Below are 14,792 nucleotides of genomic sequence, written 5' to 3'. Positions count from 1 at the left end.
ATTTCATAAATGTTGACTGTGTTTTGGAACGGTATACTTTCAAAAACCAGTGATGAATGAATATGTAAAACTTTAAGATCTATATGACCAAACGGGGAATTCAAGGAATAGTTACATTCCCTAATATCATTTTTATTTAAAGAAGCTGAAACATTTGTTTCTTAATAATTTCTTAATTTATCAACGAGGAATTGTAAAAGCTGTGATAAATCATGCCAGTACAGAAGCACTTGAATACTAAGCTAATATACCATCGGGGACAAATAGTTTCCCAGCAGCGGTATCGGTGTAGTGTTAGTAATTGGAAATCCCATTTTTAAATCACTTGCGTTAGAACTTCTTCCTTAATAAACCTTCAAGAACAAAGGTCGACCTTAGCCACTGAAAGAATTAGGAATCTTTACATATATAATAATATTAGGTACTATATGTAAAAAAGACATAAAAATTTAGAAATCTGTTGATTAATCATCGTAGATATTTTGTTCATTTGTATTGATTGATCATTACCGATGTTTTTATTTGATAATAAAGTACAAAACTTTCTGAAAACGTTATATGAATTTGATACCATTAGTCAAGGTTGTCTATCAGTTTCAATTAGTATTTAGTTTCAAAAATGGATTCCTCTTTGGCAGAAATGATGAAATGCTATTAAAGATATATTTATCACACATAAATTGATATCATGGGAGCACTCATTCACATTTGTGTTATGTAATTAAAAATATAAAAAAACAAATGCCATATAAAAAAGCATTTATTTTATCGCACAGTAAGCATTTATATTCTGGGAAAATGGTGGTGGGTGAATTTTTTTTTCAACTTTTAGTTGAATCGCCCAATTTTTTCATATATTATCTCTGGTATTTCTTTTACAATACCGACGCTTATCAACAAATTATTTTTTTTTTCTTGATTCCTATCTATTTTTTGTACTATTGGATTGTTAATTCATACTTTTATTTACAAGTCAGGTAACAATAAAAGAGGTTCACTAGTCATAAGTCAAATGTGTTTTGGCATTTCAAACTTCTTACATCAGATGCAACCTAAAGAACTTTCAACATAGCATTATTGTGAGTTTATCAAAATATTAATCATTAAATTTTGTCTTTTTAGATGGTTGTGAGTTATATCTTACTTGTTTTTGGAAAAGTTGTGGCTCATATCTTTTTTGTTTTTAGAAAAGTTGTGGCTCATATCTACATTTTCTTAGGAAAGTTGTGGCTCATATCTAATTTGTGTTTAGAAAGTTTGTGATTCGTAACTCTGTTTATTTTTAAATGTTGTAGCTTTCAAATGGTTGTCATCAAGTTATAAATAAAGGCAACAGTAGTATACCGCTGTTCAAAACTTGTAAATCGATGGACAAAAAAATCGGTGTAACAAACTAAAACTGAGGGAAGCGCATAAGATATAAGAGGAGGAAGAACAACGACACAACATTAAAATGTAACACACACAGAAACGGACTAAGCATTAGACAAATCCGATAAGAATAACAAATATAACATCAAAACCAAAAACATTAATTTGGGATAGAAAAGTACCATGACACGTCTTATAGTAATGTGAATTTATACTCAAATATAAGAGAAAACAAACGACACAACGGAAACACAACGTTTAAATGTAACACACACAGAAACGAACTATAATATAACAATGGCCATATTCCTGACTTGGTACAGGACATTTTAAAGAAAAAAATGGTGGGTTGAACCTGGTATTGTGGCATGCCAAACCTCCCGCTTTAATGGCAATGTTAACTATAACATTAAAATGACAACATAGCATTACAGAACTAATACAAATAAATAGGAGAACATATTAGACAAAGAAACACATGAATAATAGCTAACAAAAGGTACCAGGTTGAAAATTCAATACACCAGAAGCGCGCCTTGTCCACACACGACTTACCAGTGACGCCCAGATATAAAAGTTCGAAAGTCAAACCAAGTACAAAATTGTTCAGCACTGAGGATCAAAAGTTCAAAAATGTTGTGCCAAATACGGCTAGGGTATTTTGTTTAGGATAAGAACATCCTTATTATTTAGAACAATTTATGCTATTGCTAACAGTAAATTTTATCAAATGAATATAAAAGATATACATGACAAAACTGAAGTATAAACTAATTACAGGAAACAAAATCCGGATACATTACATAAATCAACACAAAAAAAAAAAAACAGAAACATCCGACTTAGTCAAGGCCTCAACGCAAAAAGTGATAAGAAGGTAACGTCACATACGAAGTGGTGAAAAGGCACACAAAATGACGTCACATTTGAAATTCTAAAATAGCACTCAAAAAATGTAGTCTCATTTGAATGACTAAAACTATTTCTCAAAAATAAGATAGAATTAGGATTGATTTAAGATTATATTTGAACTAAATACTGATATTACATTTAATAACAATGAACATTGCAATACTTATTAATAGCAAACTTAGGTAGCAATTAACTATTTTATATAGCTATGTCTAGTTTGTTTTGAATCTAACTGCAAACGTAAAACATCGTACAAATTACGTTGAATCAAATCAAATCTAATAAATGAAGGAGATGATTAATTTTCTTTACCATAACACATGAATATAATAGAAAAGAAGTCAACACATTTGACAAAATCCGATGAGAATTACAAATATAACATCAAAATAATACATGCATTTGGGATAGAAAAGTACCGTAACACGTCTTATAGTAATTCACACTCAGCAAAACAGTCACAATCGGGAATAAGTCACGTTCTGTAATTAAAAGATTAGACGACGTAATGACAAACCACAATCAACCATGTGATAAAAATGTCCTAAGCTAGTTTGGTCAAAGACACATTGTATGGATCAACCAATTCGTGATGGTGTCCATAAAATTGACGGAGTGTCAATTTTAATCTGTCCTCCTCATAACTTTGTTGGAGCAGTTTCTGTGCAAGGAGCACACTCCTGTATAAGAAGTCCGTTGCTATTTTATAAGTCAGTACTTCGAAATTTACATGATGTACATATATATGAAAATTCAATGTACATATATATGAAAATTCAATCAACTCCCTCAGTCAAAGTTAACCTATAATGGAAGAGTGGATGAAATTTTGAAAGCACTGCGTATGACACCGCTGCTGGTTGACTTTTTTCCACCATTGGGATGATCAGCTCAGTAGTCAGTAATTCGGTACTTACATGATTAAAGGAAAACTTTTAAAAGGAGGCGTTTCTCATAGGTCAATAGCATTTTGTAGACTATGTTTTGTCGTTTGACTGTTTTTGGACGTTTTGCCATTTCATATTTGTTTGGTTTGGATTTTTACTCTCCATTAAAATATTCTATCTTTCTTTTATTGAATGCAGAAATGTAGACTTCTCTAAATGAATTTCTCTTTGCTTTTAAACGTCGAAGTGTATGACGCATTTGCGAATTACGGTTTAATTGTACATGTTAACATATATTTCCATTAATTATTCGATCAAATATGATTTATTTTAACAATTTCGCGTTTGTCATAAAAACAATATGTGCACTATCAATTACAGTTCGAGAAATTTGGAATCATTTAGGGCACTGCATAACTACTGTTCATAACTTGGGCATTAGCATGATTTTAAGAAAAACATTATTTTATATTAAGTTTATTTCTTATTACTTGTAGGTTGTATTATTTAAACTAATTTACTTACAAAAGTTAATCTAAGACGGTTTAGGTCTTAAGTCCATCTATTCTTGTGGAATTTGTTCAGATATGCGTACTTTACAAAGAAAATTTGGATTGCTGAGATGTAAGTCACAAGGAATGTTTAAGATATTTCATACCACGCATTTATGTTTGTTGTTTGGACTTGTCTAAAAATTTATCGAAGTGAGTTGTCATAGATTTTTTTTTTAAAGAAAACAGAATTGAAGCATCATAGTGGTTACCATTGCTATTGTATTTGACTATCATAGCTTTAATCTTATTTTAATGAAAGTTCACGTACACTGGAATCGGTATAATATGTATGTATAGCAGACAAGTCGATACTTAAAATGGAGCTCCAAGATATTTTAGTATTTAGTCTAAAAGAACAGTGCATAATAATCAATTATTTGCCCACTCTTAAAATTAATAATGTTCCAATCTCTTTGAAGAAGACTTCTTTGATGTTCCTCGTATATAACACATCTTTATTTTGGGATTTACATTGATTTTATTGACCAATATGTACTGTTTCTGTAAATTATGATCACAAACTACTATATAGGAATTATCTCATCTTATTTCATATCAATGTATAATATATCTAATAGATTTTTTTTAAAGTTCATTCATAACATTGGGAAATCTTTTTTAAGTTGAGGATTTTTTTATCGAGGAGCCGCGGAAGATGTTTTAGAGATTCTTTTTTTCTCCCCTTATTCATATGTTTCTACACTTTTTATTTGAATGTTAGTTCTTTTTTTTTTGTCTGATTTTTGTTGACTGTTAAATTAGTTGTCTTTTGTTGTTTTTCGTGTTTTTACCTTGGTGTTGCTAGTTCTCTTCTGACTTTGCGAGTTTAGATAATCCTCTCGTAAATTCCCCCCTCGTTAATATCATAATCGATGAAGTGTGCACTCTATGAACAATTTAAAAGAAAACAATGTTTGGAAAATATGTCGGCATAAATAAAGTTAAAAAGCTATATATCACAAATTCACGTAGGGATTTCTTTTATATAATAAAAATTGTGAAAGTTAAACGAAGTGGTTTGTTACAAACGTGATTTAACGTGCAAGGTGTTCGTCATGTCTTGATTAAGCATGTGCAACTAAACCAAATGAATGATTTATAAATGCTTTTTGTGGTATACATTAATAAGGATATTTTTAATTGTAATCAACATTCATTTCGACAAACTTCATGGTTTTTACAATTATTTCGTTTAAAGCATGACTTCTTATACAATTTCATTTGTCATATGACGGCCTACTATTTTGTGATTTCACTTTTTAATATACGGTATGCTTTTGTTCATTGATAAAATCCATGAGAAAGTCATTGTGTCCCACGCGATTCTTTCTGTGTTATCTTTAAATTAACTATGGACATTATGTATTTGATAACAGTGAATACACATTACATCTTATTGTAAGATTGAACTCTCAACAATTGTCCGCAAATGAACACGTATCCTTCAATGATGGTAGAAAAATGAAATTTATAAGTTTAATGGTCTTTTTACCGATGGATTTCCTAGGCAAAAGGAATGATGATAGCCTTTTTTAAAAACTTTCACCACTTTCTACCACTAACCTTTAACCTTCATACACAGTAAATTTAAGACTTTCATTGTTATATTCAGAAATAAATGTGAGTATGCTTGGAAAATGTGTTCGATTGATGCTGTTTTTGTCCGATGGTTATGTGAAGATAATTTTATCTTAATAAGGCACAAGAAAGAGTAAGCTATTTTACTTACGTAAAAACCACTGTTCCACAATGCTTCAACAGCTATAATTCATTGTTTTGGCCTTTCAAATTGATTGAGGCTATATTTCGATGAACATTTTAGATGGGTGCCACGACAAACTTGATTTACGCAGCTTTGAGTCTCAATTCATGAAGATATCCCATTGTCATGAAATAGCATGAAATTTTAAAGAAATGAAAGTACAAAAACCGTTACGTTGCAGCTGAAGTTTCAGTAAGTATAGGTATGATACAAATTATTTTCCTTACTATTATATGTCAAATTGATTTTTTTCATAAAGATGAGCACAGTTGGTTTTTTTTTAAATTTTTTTTCTTTCCAGTAAAACAAATTAAATACCACCAATATTATAAGCAAAGGAACAAACAATTTTTATTGGAAGCAACCAAAGTAAGTTTCTCATTTAGTTGCTTAAAACATTGTAATAAAGAAAAAATAGTGTTTAAACAAAATTACTTGTTATGTAATACAGAGTCATTTTCTTACATTGGTAAATATTAACATTGATATTGTTCCATTTCTATACTCTCCACCAAAACTGGATATGTTGCATTATGTTTTTGTGGTTTTTTGCGTTTTTAGAAAATGCAGATGGTCTATAAAATATTATTTTCAAAAATTACTTTTCACTTACATTTCATTGATATATTCAATAATCAGTTACCACACAGAAACTTATTTTAGTCTTTCATGTTCACTTCATAAGATGTTGGGAGGATTGATATATATGAACGCCTACTTCTGAACATGACGGATGTACCGTCTCAGTATCCCGTTGTCGTTTTAGGAATTGGGAACAGTTTATTAAGATTTTATATATAGTTATCGTCTACACTGTTATCGTTGAGATGCGTTTTTATCCTGGTTTCTCTGATGAGTTTTGCCGTCAATAATCTCTTGGCAAGTCTTACCATACATAACTGTACCTAGTCAGGATTATAACCGTTGTTATCCATTCGTTTGATGTGTTTGAGCTGTTGGTTTTGCCATTTGATTTTTTTTTTTTTAATTTTCCTCGGAGTTCAGTTTTTTTTTGTGATTTAGCTATACACTAAATAAGAAAATAACAAAGGTCGAGAGTCATAAAACACGCTCATCTTGTTTAAATATTACAAAAACAGCAGCGAAAGGCACAGTTTATTGAGTAATAAAACTATTTAGAGATACCAAGCTTAAACTTTTGGACGCAAGCACCAGACGCCCCTTTCTTTTACAAAAATCTCATAAGTCAGGTACGGATATTTTTTTTATATAAAACTAAACAGACAATATGATCTACAACGTTTGAAAGCATTGAGGACCAATAAAGGCAACAGTAGTATACCGCTGTTCGAAATTCATAAATCGAATGGAAAAAAAACTAATCCGGGTTACAAATTATCGATCGGTTTTGTGAAATACAGTAACGGTAATTTATTCCTGGGATAAAGATACCTACAGAGAAAATGCAGTTTAGTAGAGGTCCGTCTATCCGAAAAGGGAACAGGAATCATAGATTTTGAAGAAGTTTCATGATAATAAGTCCTTTAACCATATTAACTGCAAAAGACAAAATATAAAAATACCAAAAACTGTCACGTCCCCAGAATTTCACTTTACTGATTTATGATTGTAGTGATGTCTCGCCTCAATGATTTACGAGTTTTTTTTTCAATTCATGTTATTTAATTGATTTAACGCTAATACTTTTTACATGCCGGCAGAAAATGGTTCATCGTACTATTGTCAATGATGAATGCACTAAGAAATCAATCTACAGCTTTATATTATGTAATCAAATCCTTTTTCGTGTGGGAACTGAGTCTATATCTATATAGGAACTATCAATTAAGAGAGAGCTAATTAACTTTATTGAATTATAGAGTGAAGGTAAATAAATTTTCAAAAGAAGACGTATCACACCCAATTTCGGAATAGACAGTGTTATTATCAGGTGAAAGAACAGTCTAAGTGAGTTCATACTCCCCCACATCCGATCTCGTTTTATTTTCTCGTATCAAACATCACTCATGAAGATTGCTCTATTTCTCCTGAAAAGAGACGTGGAATAATATTATCCAGCATCGATAGTTTCTTTTGTCACGAAGGTAGACCTTTTCAATTGAGTATTTTATCAGTCCATATGCATATTTTTGTACTTCATTACATATTTATCTCACTATAACCCTTAATCACCTAGCAAAGCACACTTTTTACATTCTAGTGTAGCTGTACCTTGCGCAGATAATTCTTATTTTTTTTGTAAAAAATCAACTAAGTACATGATATTATTGCCTATAGGACAACTGACTAACAGCCTGAATTAAATGATGTGCAAAAAAGCATCTGTAGATATCGTGTATAGGAATCATTCTGATATCAAGTACACAACACAAAGTCATGCATATAAAGCTTGGAGACCATTGAGAATTCCGCATACATTTGATTTATAAATATGTTCCCCTAATTTCAAATACAGTTAAGTCAACTAATCTCACATCTATAATAATCATATCCCAAAAAGACACAAACACTAGTAAAGGCAACAGTAGTATACCCGTGCTCAAAAGTCATAAATCGGTAGAGAGAAAACAAATCATGGGTTACAAACTAAAATCTAGGGAAATATATCAACTTTAAGGGGGAAAAAGGAATAACATGAACACTGGAGTGCAACGAAAACAAACGCCAACGTACATAGTTACTGCTTATCATTTCAGTATTTGTGTCATGGTGCTTTCAACGTTTATGCTGACATTACTTCTCTCCTTGAAAACCTAAAATCGAAACAAAAAAAATATTCTTTTTGAGAAGCGACATAAAAAATAAAAGCTTAAATTTTTCTCATGTTATCATTTCATGGATCATGTAACAAACAGTAACTTAAAGGTTTTGTTATTAAATGGTTAAACATATTTTATTTGTGATTTTATTTCGGCTTATTTTTTTCATATTGGTTGTAGCTTTAAAACTTTATCAGAAAACTATAGTTGTGCTCATACTTTCTAATACCAGGCTAAGTTTTAAAATGTAATATTCATTGATGATTCTCGTTTATTTCGATAATTATAATATTAACTTACGTCAGTAGTTGGTATATAACTTTTCTTTTTATGAAAAATACCCTATGTTGAACTTAATATCTGAGATTTAAGGTCTATTTAAGAATTGTAAAAACATCATCTTGTAGTGAATTTATCAATGATGTACTATCTTTAATAAAACTATTTGCGTATAGGAAGTTTAAAATAATAAAATATTCTATTCTAATCGACGGCTACACATTAAAACGTAAAAAGTTATAAAATAGCATGGTATATTGTTTTGCGTCACATGAGATTATTCACAAATACTTTTTCATTGCAAAGAAGCTCTTAGTCTTCTATTTAAAAAAATTGAAGTTCGGAGATTCTTTCTTTTTTCATTATCATTATCAGAATAAGTCCCAATTGTGGAAACAACAGCATTATGGAAAAGCAGTCCGAGTTTAAATTTTGCATTGTTTGTTTTAGGCATGTCCATCCTTTCATTCATTAAGACTATTTTTCCGACTTTCTTCAATTTAAATATAAACCCATTTACCAGTGAGCTCATATAACTATCTTAAATACTTGTAAAATGCAGTAAAACAGAACGATGTGTAGGAGCTTGATAATTATTCACTAAATATAGATCTCGACAATTTCAGACGATTGGTAAAATGTAAAAACCTGTGCATGAAGAATACAAAATTTTATCGAGCATCAATCGTATAGTTTTATTGTTGATATTCACCCCACATATGCCAAGTTTTATTTACATACAAGAAATTTCTTGGTATTCCTAAACGGAAGATTATATAGACAGAAGAAGAAGTATACTTTACTATTTTCATTTACCTGTATAAAATATGACGTATTTGTTTTCAAAATTGGTGATTTTCTTGTTTAACATTTCACAACAGTTTTTTACTTTGATGATGCATACTTTATTTTTATTAACTTTGTATTTACATTGTATCACAGATCAAATTTATTCGTTTATTGTGTGTTTATTTGTGTCACTTCGTGTTTTGATTGAGTTAAGTCATGCCAATTGATATTTTATAGCGGGTCCTTCTATGTTGTGATGTTATACTACTGTTTCAGAAAAGGGAGAAGGTTTGGTACCATTAACAAGTTTAATCCTGCTGCAATTGTTTGCATCTGTCCTAAGTCAGGAATCTTAAGTTCAGTGATTGTCGTCTGTTTATGTGATTCATAAGTGTTTCTCCTTTCTCTTTTTTTATATATATTAGACCGTTGGTTTTCCCGTTTGAATTGTTTTATACTAGTAATTTTTGGAGTCCTTTATAGCTTGCTGTTTGGTGTGAGCCTAAGCTCCATGATGAAGACCTATAATGGTTTACCTCGATATATTGTGACTAGGATGAAGAGTTGTCTCATTGGCACTCATACCACATCTTCCTATATTTAATTATTCGAAGAACAATTCTTTTTGTGGATATCGTTGTTATCTTTATTGACATCGAACAGAAGAAACATAGAACATAGCTGACTTAGATATGAAATCATATATCCAATATAACTATTGCGTCTCTAAATTTTAAATAGCTTAAAGAGGGTTTAAAAGTAACTTCCGATACAGGTTAAAGAGATACGAAAGTCGAAAATAATCTGACAATGTCATGGCTAAATAAGTAAAAAGGCCAACAAACAAACAATAGTACTCAGTACACAACATTGAAAACTAAATGACAGGGCTACATAAACCCCATCAAAACCTTGGGATGATCGCATGTGCTCTGGAAGGGTAAACAGATTTTCTCCACATGTTGCACCCGTCATGTTGCTCATGTTAATTCAAACCTTGTAATAAGTCTTAATTCGGTAGGTCAAATTCGGGAAAGGTGAAAAGATTGTAGTTACGACATTAGAACATATTATCTGTGAAAAGGGTAATCCGTAACGGTCAACCAAATTGTGATGGCGTCCGTAAAATTTACGAAGAGAAGTTTCAAATTCTTTTTTTAAAAGCTTCCTTGAAAATAGCAACCTCCTATCAAGGAAATCATGATTGGAAATACATGCAGTAGAGTATCTTATCAACTGGGACAACAATACTCCTTATGCGGGTGATGAAGGAATGTTGCTACATAAAAATGGAACGTTCACTGAAATCATCTCTTTTGTCGTTACGTTTTGTGTCAAACGACCTTCCTTGTCAATTTCTTGATGTAGGTTAAGAAATGAGGCAGACTTAACTGTATCCATAACACAAGTTTGATGGAATTTATGCTCTTTCGTGAGAGAACATCATCTGTGTAGCGGAAAGTAAATTTCGGGGATACTGCTTTAATACTTCTTTCTTTCTAAGAAGACATTCCTATATGCATTCAGTCTCAAATCAAATCAATAAAGGAACGAACGAGCCGACAAAAAGAGGGGCATAGTTGGTTCCCATGTAAGGCCAATTGTTTGTTAAAAAATAGGTCCTTTAAACGTTACAAATATGTTGTTTATCAAGAAATCAAGCGTCTTGACACTGTCAGTTGCAGACAATTTTGTTAGAATCATTATTTTTTTAAAAAGTAGGATTAATGCCTCCCTAAGACAAGATATTTGTATCTACGTTGGCCTCAGATGTCATCCATATCGTCACATCATGGTTTGAACATACATGAATACATGCAAAACATAATTTGTCAGTCTTACTTAATGTTGAACTTAATCATTTAAAAAAAAAATTTTACAATTTAACTGAAACAATTACCCCTGACACAAAGCATACATGGCGTTGTTGTAATCTATTCATTTGACAATTGCCATCTGAAAAATAAAGTTGTTAGTTAATTTGAGAAAAAAATATCGTTAACTTTTTCAATTGCTTATATAAAGTTAAGGTAATACCCTAATATCTTGAATAAAATTCATTTGGCTCGTTCAATTTTCATAAAATTTTGATAAAATATTTTACCTTTGACTCTTTGACAAAAATATAAAAATTTCAAAAACCTTTGACGACACACTTTAAAGGAAAGTTTTCTTTGGATATATAGCAGTTTGACAAACACTTATTTTGATCATTGAGAAGCTTATTATTATTTGATAATAGAACTGATTAAAACGGGCAGCTGATTTTAACAGAGGTATCTTATGTAGAGGTATGTACCACCTTTAAAATATTTTTCAAAATGTTTTTTTCAAATATTTAGGCAACAATTTTGACAGAAGAAAGCAGTTCGGCTCAGTTCATATTTTAATCTTAGATTTCTTTTTAGTGACCACAAAACAAAGAAGTTTCTATATGTGCCCTGCAAATACCTTTCCAGGCTTATGGAGGTAGACTGGCGTCTTTCTGAGAAAAAAAAAACTACTATATATAATCGTTATGTAAAATTGCGTATGGGACATAGACGTACTACCAGCCCAATAGTCAGCACTTCGGTGTTGACATGAATATCAATTATATGGTCTTTCTAATAAATTTCCTGTTTACAAATCTTTATTTTTTTCGAAAAACTAAGGATTTTCTTATCCCAGAAATAGAACACCTTAGCCATTTTTGGCACAGTTTTTTGGAATTTTTTGGGTCCTCAATGCTCTTCGACTTTGTACATGATTGACTTCATAACTATTTTGATGATTTCACTGATGAGTCTTATGTAGACGAAACGCTTCTGGCGTACTGAATTATAGTCCTGGTACCTTTGATAACTATGATTGCTATACCTAATTAATTTTTTGGATGCTTAAATTCTCCCTCGCCATGCTCGTCCGAATTTAAAACATTTCTTTACTAAATCCTTGGTATAATAAATAAAACAAAACTCTAAATATAGGTTTAGTTGCTCGCAGTAACTTTTTCTTTTCTTGTAAGCAATGTTTAATAACATTATAAACCAACATATTATAAGTATAAACACATTTATCCAATACATTTAAATGGACTGAAATAAAACAAAGTACAATCATATACATTCTTATGACACAATAAACTGCAAACTGTTGTAGTTACTGTGAGCACTTTCGATAAATGACACCCACAAATTTTCTTTATATAATATAACGGGACCCCACCTTTTAAACCACCAAAGTATTTTACGTGCATATTCTACCCATTTATATTTATAACCAAAACAAAAACTCGTTATACAACTACTTTCACTAACCAGTCTTGAACTTATAAATAGTATAACTATACCACAGGGGAAAACCCAAGTCTCAACGAAAAGAAATTTAATTTTAACCATTGCATTTGAAAATATAAGATTAAAGCTTTCTGTAAGCCGTGTATTTTGTATGCTTTGTTGCTTTAAACATCCCATTTTCGAAAGAATATTGTTTATACATGTATTTAAAAATTCTATCATCAGTACAACCTCGCCACATATGCAATATATCATGTATGCGTTGCATAGGAACAGCTAATAAAGATGATAAGTTATACACAACCCCTACAATTAGGCAAATAGACTTACTGGTATTAAAGGTTTGCGAGTATTTCATTTGAATAAAAGATTAACTCTTTTTTTCGAGTAGTTCATTTTATTAAAATGCTTTTGGACATCTTTTAACCAATTAAAAAGTTTTTCATTTGCTTTAATATCAGATTTGATAATCCAATGATTAATTCCCTTTTTAACTTATTCTAATAGTTTGTTCTTGTGGCGTTCTGTTACACCACTGTTAAATGTATGGGTATGAGTTTGGCACAAGCAAACATGTTTATCCCCGCCACAGTCTTATCATGTGTATGTCCCAAATCAGGAGGCTGCAGTTCAGTGGTTTTCGTTTGTAACTGTATGTCCTATTTGTTTTTCATTTATCAATTTAGTTTGTACAGGTCATTAGATTTCTTGTTTCAATTGTATAAATTTGTCAATTTGGGTTCGTTTTTAGTTGACTCAGCAGTCTTGATTTTGTATATTGTTTTTAGACATTGTGTGACCTACAGATGTTAATTTTCAAAGTCATTTAATCTCTTTTTGAGAGATATCTCATTGGCAATCATACCACATCTTTATGTAATAAAATCAACAATATGGTGGACACTGGACAACCGGTGTAGCGTGTTGATTTAAAGTGTGCACTACATTTTTTATTTTATTTCGAAAAGACAAAATATTGCAATACTTCCTTATAATTTTAATCTTAATTTCCTTTTAAGACTGGGTTAATCATGAAAATACATTGATGACGTCATGGTCACATGAAATTTTGTTGTCATCCAAAATTCAATTATTTAAATACATGAATTGAAAGTTAATGAATCATAAATGAAATTTATAACTGTTATGATATTTCCTTAAATTTTCTCTTGAGATCCAATTGAATATTTTTTTGTGAAGATATGCAAAAGGCCGATTTTGGAAAAAGTACCCCATTACCCTGGACATACCGTGGCTAGATACATAAGTGTACATACCTCTTCGTTTTGTGTTCCTCGGCTTTATAATGACTTTTGCTAGGGTGCACTGACATTGCCTGATTTGTACAGATATACACCTCCGTTCACATCGAAGCACACTACTAATCGGATGAGCAATTAATATTTACGCAAAGTTGCTATCTGGACAAAATAAACAAAATGAAAGTCATATTTCTTATGTCAAAAATGGTGGATCAAACCTTTTTTTATAAAATTCAATTGTATTGACAACGATGTGTGAACAAAACAAACAGACATATCAGGTTAACATGTCAATAATAGGGCATCTACCGTGCGTTAAAGTGAGAATAAAATAAGCATCGTAGCAAGAAATAAAATAGTCAAAAAAAATTAAATGTATTCTTATTATATAAAGATGCCTTGATTTTGTATAATCGCATTTTTTTTAAAAATCCAAAAATTATCAATTTATATAGTTTGAAATAGCAAGGAACATGAGATTTCAGTTCCAAAAAATAAAGTTGACTATAGATGATTTGACTATGTTTATGTACTTCAAATTAGGTCCTATAGCGTTTCAACTGTTTTGATTTCTAATACATCCATGACTTTCAAATATTCTGCTTAAAGCGTTATTGACGAAGGAAAAGCTAGAAATGCATGTACTTTATAACGTGTTTCTGTAATTTATTTAGAGCTTCGTTTATGGAAAAACCATTCCAATATGATGTATTCTTTCAAAATGAATAACTAATGGACATTTGTATAGATGCAACATAGGTCACTAGTATGTCAAAGAACTGAAACGCATTAAAGGAGAGGAAATTTAAAACCGCACCAAACAGCATATAATAATAAAGAGATTACTTCATTATGTCATGCTCAAAACAATTGAGTGAGGCATTTGGTATCTCTTATAACGTTTCAGTTTATAATTCAAAATAATAATGACGTCGCTAAAACATTGATTTGAAATAG

Source organism: Mytilus galloprovincialis, chromosome 4 (genome assembly GCF_965363235.1).
Source record: "Mytilus galloprovincialis chromosome 4, xbMytGall1.hap1.1, whole genome shotgun sequence".
Lineage (NCBI taxonomy): Eukaryota > Metazoa > Mollusca > Bivalvia > Mytilida > Mytilidae > Mytilus > Mytilus galloprovincialis.
This window is presented reverse-complemented; position numbering follows the sequence as displayed.